Source organism: Canis lupus, chromosome 22, assembly GCF_048164855.1.
Source record: "Canis lupus baileyi chromosome 22, mCanLup2.hap1, whole genome shotgun sequence".
Taxonomy (NCBI): domain Eukaryota; kingdom Metazoa; phylum Chordata; class Mammalia; order Carnivora; family Canidae; genus Canis; species Canis lupus.
In genome coordinates, this window is record NC_132859.1 from 29,333,092 (window position 1) to 29,341,284 (window position 8,193).

Genomic DNA, 8,193 nt, shown 5'->3' on the forward strand with positions numbered 1-8,193 from the left:
TTTTTTTTAAAGTAAACTTTGCCCACAATGTGAGGTAGATATAGCCTATTTTTAAACTTAGGCTTAATTTGCATACTGTCAATGGCACAAATTCTAAATGTATAACATGATGAACTATGGGAATACACTTGTTGATTGTATTAAATCGCTTTCCTAAAAAAAATAAAAATAAAAAAAAAATAAATCGCTTTCCTGTATTTTAAAAAATAGCTTGGTAACACAACCACAATATTATTCTGTAAATGCTTTCTGTCACTTAGTGGTCAGGGGTGAGGATTTTTCAAGTCAGGACCTATCAACTTACCCTATTCTCACCCCCGACCTCCGAGATTTTATTTATTTATTAGAGAGAGAGAGAGAGAAAGAGAGAGAGCATGAGCTGGGGGAGCGACAGGCAGAGGGAGAGGGAGAAACAGACCCCCTGAGCAAGGAGCCCGACTCAGGACTCAATCTCAGGACCTGAGGTGAAGGCAGATGCTTAACTGACTGAACCACTCGGGCACCCTCACTTTATTCTTTTTAACTGTTGTGTTATATTCTATAAAAAATATAAAGATATAGATTACCTATAATGATGGAATTTTTTTTTTGCTATAATAATCAAAGTCACAATGAATATGAACACACATATGCAGGCCGGGTGCACAAGCTGGTGCTTTTTGGATATCCAAACCACAGAAAATCTGGATGAATGAATAGGTAATGAATGCTAGGTAATGAATCCATTACTCTTCATAGAGTTGTTATCACTATTATATTTTATAAAGCGATCTAAAATGTGACTTTGTGGGATGCCTTGAGTGGCTCAGCAGTTGAGCATTTGCCTTAGGCTCAGGGTGTGATCCTGAAGTTCCCGGATTGAGTCCCTGGATGGAGTCCCACATCAGGCTCCCTGTGTGGAGCCTGCTTCTCCCTCTGCTTATGTCTCTGCCTCTCTCTCATGAAAAAATAAAATCTTTAAAAAAATTTTAAAAAGTGACTTTGTATCTATTCATTATTTTAAAGATAAATGAGGCAGCTTTATTTATAGTGCTTAAAAATAAGTAACTAGTTTACTAAGTGAGTTGTAAATATATTGGCATACTATAAGGCCTATAAAAACAAACTGACTTATTTAGAAAAAAATCCACTGAATATCTTTTGATAAAAAGCAGACTACAGGGATCCCTGGGTGGTGCAGCGGTTTAGCGCCTGCCTTTGGCCCAGGGCGCGATCCTGGAGACCCGGGATCGAATCCCACGTCGGGCTCCCGGTGCATGGAGCCTGCTTCTCCCTCTGCCTATGTCTCTGTCTCTCTCTCTCTCTCTGTGTGACTATCATAAATAAATAAAAATTAAAAAAAAAAAAAAGCAGACTAAACGGGATCCCTGGGTGGCGCAGCGGTTTGGCGCTTGCCCTTGGCCCAGGGCGCAATCCTGGAGACCCAGGATCGAATCCCAATCGGGCTCCCGGTGCATGGAGCCTGCTTCTCCCTCTGCCTGTGTATCTGCCTCTCTCTCTCTGTGTGACTATCATAAATAAATAAATAAATAATTAAAACAAAGTTTTTTTAAAAAAAAGCAGACTACAGAGTTAGCATAAATATTTTTGTAAATTGTACACATGCGTAAAGAAATATCTGGAAAAATGTTTACCAAACTAATATTAGTTTTATCATTGTATAAGATTTTTACTCTTTCATATTTGCTTCTTTATTTAGATTTTTAATGAAATGTATTATTTCCCCTGAATAATTATGGTATTTTCAAATAAATCAATCTATATACCCTTTTTATATTTTTACATAAAAACTTCCATACATTTTTATTTTTTTTAAATAAATGAGGGTGCCTGTGTGCTCAGTTGGTTGCACAAATGGTTGCACAAATCCAACTCTTGATTTTGGCTTGGGTGGTGATCTTGGGGTCATGAGATGGAGCCCCACATTGGGCTCTGAGCTTGGCAGAGAGTCTGCTTGAGATTCTCTCTCTCCTTCTCCTTCTGCCCCTTGCCCTACTTGTGCCCTCTCTCTCATTCTCTCTCTTCCCCCTCTCAAATAAATAGATGAATCTTAAAAAAAATTATACTTAAACAATGCATAAATAAACAAAAAGATAAATAAATTTGGGGCTCTTGGCTGATTCAGTTGGTGAAACATGTGACTCTTGATCTCAAGGTTGTGAGTTTGAACCCCACGTTGAGTGTAGAGATAAACTTAAATACAAAATTTTAAAAAAATTTAAAAGAAAAGAGCATAAAACTTGTACTTGCTTCTTATTACAGTAGAAAATATAAGTGAGTAAGTGGTTTCTTACTTACTCACTGGTGAAAGTGTTCTTTCTTTCCTTCCTCAACCTATCATCCAAGGAGAGACTCCCCGGACAACAGGAATCCTTCCAACACAGGTCAGGAAACAAATTGATTGTATGTTATATATTCTCATGTTATGCATATACTGTTCTAGAATTTGCTTTTTTTTTACTTAGCAGTAATATTATTGACACTGTTCCATATTAGTTCACTTAGATCTACCTCATTCTTCTTTAATAGCTACATAATATTCTATTGTATGATTGTACAAAAAGTTATTTAATGTTTCCTCTATAGATGGACATTTAGTCTGGTAATAGCATTTGCCTTCGCAAACAATGCTGCAAGAAGGGGCACCTGGATGGCTCAGTTGCTTAAGCATCTGCCTTCAGCTTGGGTGGGGATCCCAGGGTCCTGGGATGGAGCCCTTCATCCAGCTTCCTGCTCAGCAGGGAGTCTGCTTGTTCCCCACCTCCCCCTCCTCCCTGCAGCTGTGCTCTCTCTCTCTCATTCTCATAAATAAATAAAATCTTTTAAAAACAGAATGAAACAAAATCCAATGTTACAACAATAAAAAATCCTGTACATATACCCATTTGATAAATTCCTGGTAGTAGAATTACTCTATCAATGACTAAATGCATTTTGGATTTTTCAAACTTATTTAACAACCCTTTATTGAAGATATACTATGTGTCAAGCTCTGTTTTTAGCCTAGGGATATCATGAAGAAAATAAATGTATCCATGCAAGGAACACACATTCCAAATTTGGCCAAATAGCCATTTATATATTTGATATCAATTTATACTATTTTGGAGTGTTTTATTTTTTCTCTATTGATTAATAAAGGGCATAAAAGAGAAAAATAGTTCACTGATATTTCTTTTCATTTTAAACTAAGAGAAAGGTTGACATTTTTGCAAATATTTGTAGGGTACTAAACTTTCTTTTTCTCTGAAACTGATGATTCAGATACTTTCCCCCCCTATTTTGTTGTTCACCTTTTTCTCATTGATTAGACACCTACCTTCCATAACATTTTCTTTCAAAGACTATTTATTGGGCAGCCCCGGTGGCTCAGTGGTTTAGCGCCGCCTTCAGCCCAGGGCGTGATCCTGGAGACCTGGGATCAAGTCCCACGTCAGGCTTCCTGCAGGGAGCCTGCTTCTCACTCTGCCTGTGTCTCTGCCTCTCTCTGTCTCTGTGTCCCAAATAAATAAATAAAATCTTTTTTTAAAAAAGGACTATTTATTCATGAGAGACACAGGCAGAGGAGAAGCAGGCTCCCCGTGGGGAACCCGAGGTGGGACCCAATCCCAGGACCCTGGATCACAACCTGAGCCAAAGACAGATGCTCAACCACTGAGCCACCCAGTCATCCCTATAATAGTAAACTTTTACTATATGTATCACTTTTCTGTATTGTTTATTTTTCCTTAATACATGCATAATTTTTTTCTGAAAAAAATAAATCTACTTTTAAATATATAAGTAGCCAACACAATATTGAAGGAGAACAAAGTTAGAAGATCGACACTGTCCAACACCAAGACATACTCTAAAGCTACAGTAATAGGAAAATGTCGTATTGGCGAAAGAACAAAGAGATCGATGGCACAGAACAGAGAGCCCAGACATAAACCTACACAAATATAATTGACTAATATTTAACAATGGAACAAAGGCAATTCAACGAAGAAAGGGACAATCTTCAACAAATGGTGCTGGAACAATAGACAGCCTCATGCAAAAAAAAAAAAAAATCTAGACACAGATCTAACACTTTTCACAGAATTCACTCAAAATGGCTCAAATAACTAAATTTAAAACAGAAAATCATAAAACTCCTAAAAGATAACATAGGAGACAATCTAGTAACCTTGGGTTAGGCAATGACTTTTTAGATATGAAAAGCTCGACCCATGGGAGAAAAATTGACAAGTTGAACTTCACTGAAATAAAAAACTACTCCGCAAAATACACTAATAGAATGGAAAGACAAACCACAATTTGGGAGAAAATATTTGTAAAACATATATTTGAGAAATGGCTGGTGTTCAAAAAAATGCAAAGAACTCTTAAAACCCCACAATAAGGGGCGCCTGGGTGGCTCAGTCAGTTAACTGCCCACCTTCAGCTCAGATCATGATCTGAGGGTGCTTTGGGCTCCCCACTCAGCGGGAGTCTGCTTCTTCCTTTCCTGCTCGCATTCCTGCTCCTGCTACTTGTGTCCTCTCTTTCTCTCTGTGTCAAATAAATAGATAAACAAATAAACATCTTAAAAAAAGAAAATCTATTAGAAAAAACGCAAAAACCCCCATAAGAAAACCAAACAACTTGATTTAAAAATGAGCATAAGATCTGAACAGATACTTCACCAAAGAAAAGATGCAGATGGCAAACAAGCATAGGAAATGATGTTTAATATTGTATGTCATTAGAAAATTGCAAATGAAGACAATGAGCTATCACTACACACCTATTAGAATGGCTAAAGTCCAAAACACTGATGACACCAAATGAAGGAGAAGATGATGAGCAGCAGGAACTCTCGTTTCTTACCCGTGGGAATTTAAAATGGTACAGTTGCTTTGGAAGACAGTTTGGCAGTTTTTTGCAAAGCTAAACATATGTTTACTATACGATAGAGCAATCACACTCCTATCACACTCCTAGGTATTTACCCAAATGAGTTGAAAACTTATATTCACATAAAACCTGCACATGACTGTTTACAGCAGCTTTATTCCTAATTGCCAAAGCTTGAAAGCCACCAGGATGTCCTTCAGCAGGTGATGGATAAATAAACTGTGGTACATGCATACAATGGATTAGTACTCAGTAATGAAAAGAAATGAGCTATCAGTCAGGAAAAGACATGAATGAATCTTTAATGCATATCACTAAGGGAAAGAAATCAATCTGAAAAGGCTATATATCCTATGACTAGCTACATGACACTCTAGAATAAAGGCAAAACCATGGAGATAATAAAAGGATTGATGCTTGCCAGGAGTTGGGAGGGAAGAGATGAATTGGTGGAGCACAGGGGATTTTTAGAGCAGTAAAACTATTCTGAATGATACTGTAATGGTGGATTCAAGTTATTATACATTTGTCAAAACTTATGGAATGTACAACACAAAGAATTATTTAAAATGTAAATGATGGGTTATTTCATAATGATGTATCAATATTGGTTTACTAATTATAACAAATGCATCATGCTGGGACATCTGGGTGGCTCAGTGGTTGAGCATCTGCCTTTGGCTCAGGGCGTGATCCCAAGGTCCCGGGATTGGGTTCCACATTGGGCTCCCTGTGGGGAGCCTGCTTTTCACCCCCCCACCCCCCATCCCTGCCTATATCTCTGCCTCTCTGTCTGTGTCTCAAATGAATGAATGAATGAATGAATGAGTGAATAAACAAATAAATAAATAAATAAAGCTTAGGGCACCAGGGTGGCTCAGTGGTTGAATGTCTGCCTTTGGCTCAGGTTGTAATCCTGGGGTCCTGGGGTCGAGTCCTATATCGGCTCCCTGCATGGATCTTGTTTCTCTTTTTGCCTATGTCTCTGCCTGTCTCTCTGCGTCTTGCATGAATACATAAATAAAATCTTTTAAAAATATTTTAAAAATATTTTTAGGGATCCCTGGGTGGAACAGCGGTTTGGCGCCTGCCTTTGGCCCAGGGCGCGATCCTGGAGATCCGGGATCGAATCCCACATCGGGCTCCCGGTGCATGGAGCCTGCTTCTCCCTCTGCCTGTGTCTCTGCCTCTCTCTCTCTCTCTCTCTCTCTCTCTCTGTGACTATCATAAAAAATGAATAAAAAAAAATTAAAATAAAATAAAATATTTTTAAAAATTATCATGCTAATGCAAGATGTTAGCAATATGGAGGGAAGGGAGTGAGGGGGCATATGGGAAATCTGTGCTTTTTTTTTTCTTTTCATTTTCCTTTTATTTTAGTTGGAAATCTGTACTTTCTGCATAATTTTTCTGTAATTCTAAAAATGCTCAAGAATAGGCTTACTAATTAAATAATATGTGTGTGTAAGTAGAAACATTCTAGGAAAATATCTTTCTGGAAATGTATCCAATAATTTTATTTTCCTAATTCTTGTCTAAAGCAGACAAACAGTACAGGCTGTAGGAAATTAAAAGACAGCCTATCTTAGGAAGGCTGACCACATAAGAGGAGAACCCTTTCCTATAAGATGGCTATATCAATTATTCATTTTATGTACTAAATACCTACAGGAGTCAGCACTTGACATAAAGGCCAGAAGCAGGTGTCTTTGCTTGAGGACGTCAGTGTCATGAGGAAGATAGACACACAGATGCAGTACTGGATAACAATACTGTCAGCCCAGGGACTATTTCTAATCATTTCGTCCACATTGTATTGCATCCACACGATGCTGCAAACAAACTATTAACCCATTTTACAGGCAAAGACACTAAGCTCAGGAAGGTGAATTAACTTGCTTAGAGTAAGTGGCAGAGTTGACAATCAAGCTCAAGTGTGTTGACCAGCAAAATGGGTGACTTTTCAATCATGCCAGGGACAGAGGTAAAGTCGATTCATTTTAGAAGAAGACAATCAGTGGTTATGTTGCTTAAGAAAGTTGGATTCTGGTTTGAAACTTTTGAAGTTCAAATACCTTAACAGGTCTTTTGTCTTCTATTCGAGATTCTTGCCTTTTCTTGCCACTGGAGTCAATTCTTTGGTTTGTCATTCTCCCAACCGAAGGTCCATCAACTACTGCATGTGGCTCAACAGAAAGATGACCAGACTAGAAAATACTGAAAGCCAAGCTCTCCAGCAGGCTTCCTTTGTTCACCTTAAACCTGTCTGTCAAATTCAAGTTTCCTAGATGTTCCACAACTATGCTTGTAAAAGTCGAGGCAGCAGGCATCATCAATCAGCCTGTGTGGAAGAGAGTTATATTTAGTTGTCTTTTAGGAGCTGTCTCTTTGGATATCACAGAGATTCTGGTACAGCTTGTTACTGTTTGAGGGCTTCTGGGCCTGCGGCAAGAGAAAATGGAGTGGGTGGTTTGCTGAAGTTTTTATAAATACCCCAGTATTTATTTAATGGTAGAAACACACAGAGAGAACACACAGAGTGTTAGAGGAAAGAACACAGCTTAGCTCCATTCATCCTCTGGGCCCACGACCAAGCACTTCCAGTCTGTTCTGAGGATCTGCCTCTGGAGCCAGCTGCAGCCCTGTGTCTGGGGAAGTCACCTGCCTGGCTGCTGGAAGAGGAAGGAAGGAAGGAACAGGGAACAATGAAGCCCTTGTTAAAAGCCAAGTTTTTTGTTGTTGTTGTTTGGTTTTGTTTTTTAAGTTTATTTTCTAATCATGTCACTCCTCTGCTCAGAACCTTTCAGTAGCTTGCCACTGCTTCTAGGATAAAGGTCAAAAGCCCTGATATGGCAGATGAGGCTCTCTAGCCTGCTCTTCAGTTTCATCTCTTCCCACATTCTTTTTCTTTAAAGTCCCTTAAACATGTCCCTGCTCTGCCCACGTGAGGCCTATCCATGCTATTCCCTCCACCTGGAATGCTTTTCCCTCCACTGTCAAAAATTCTAGCTCATTATTCATTTCTCAGCTAAAACATCACTTCTACAAGCTGGACTTCAGCATCATCAAAAAAGTGTTTCCAGGGGCTTCAAATCAATCTTCCCTCCTCATCACCTTCCCAACTCCTTATACTTTTCCTTTATTCGAATTTCTAATGATGTATCTGTATGATTATTTAATTAATGTCTGTCTCTCCATTCCTGTCTTGCTTCCCATTTTCACTCCAGAGCCAATGCATAGACTTATAGTAGATATATCTGCCTTGTAAGGAGACTATAAAATAAGCATTTGATCACTTTAATATTCAATTTT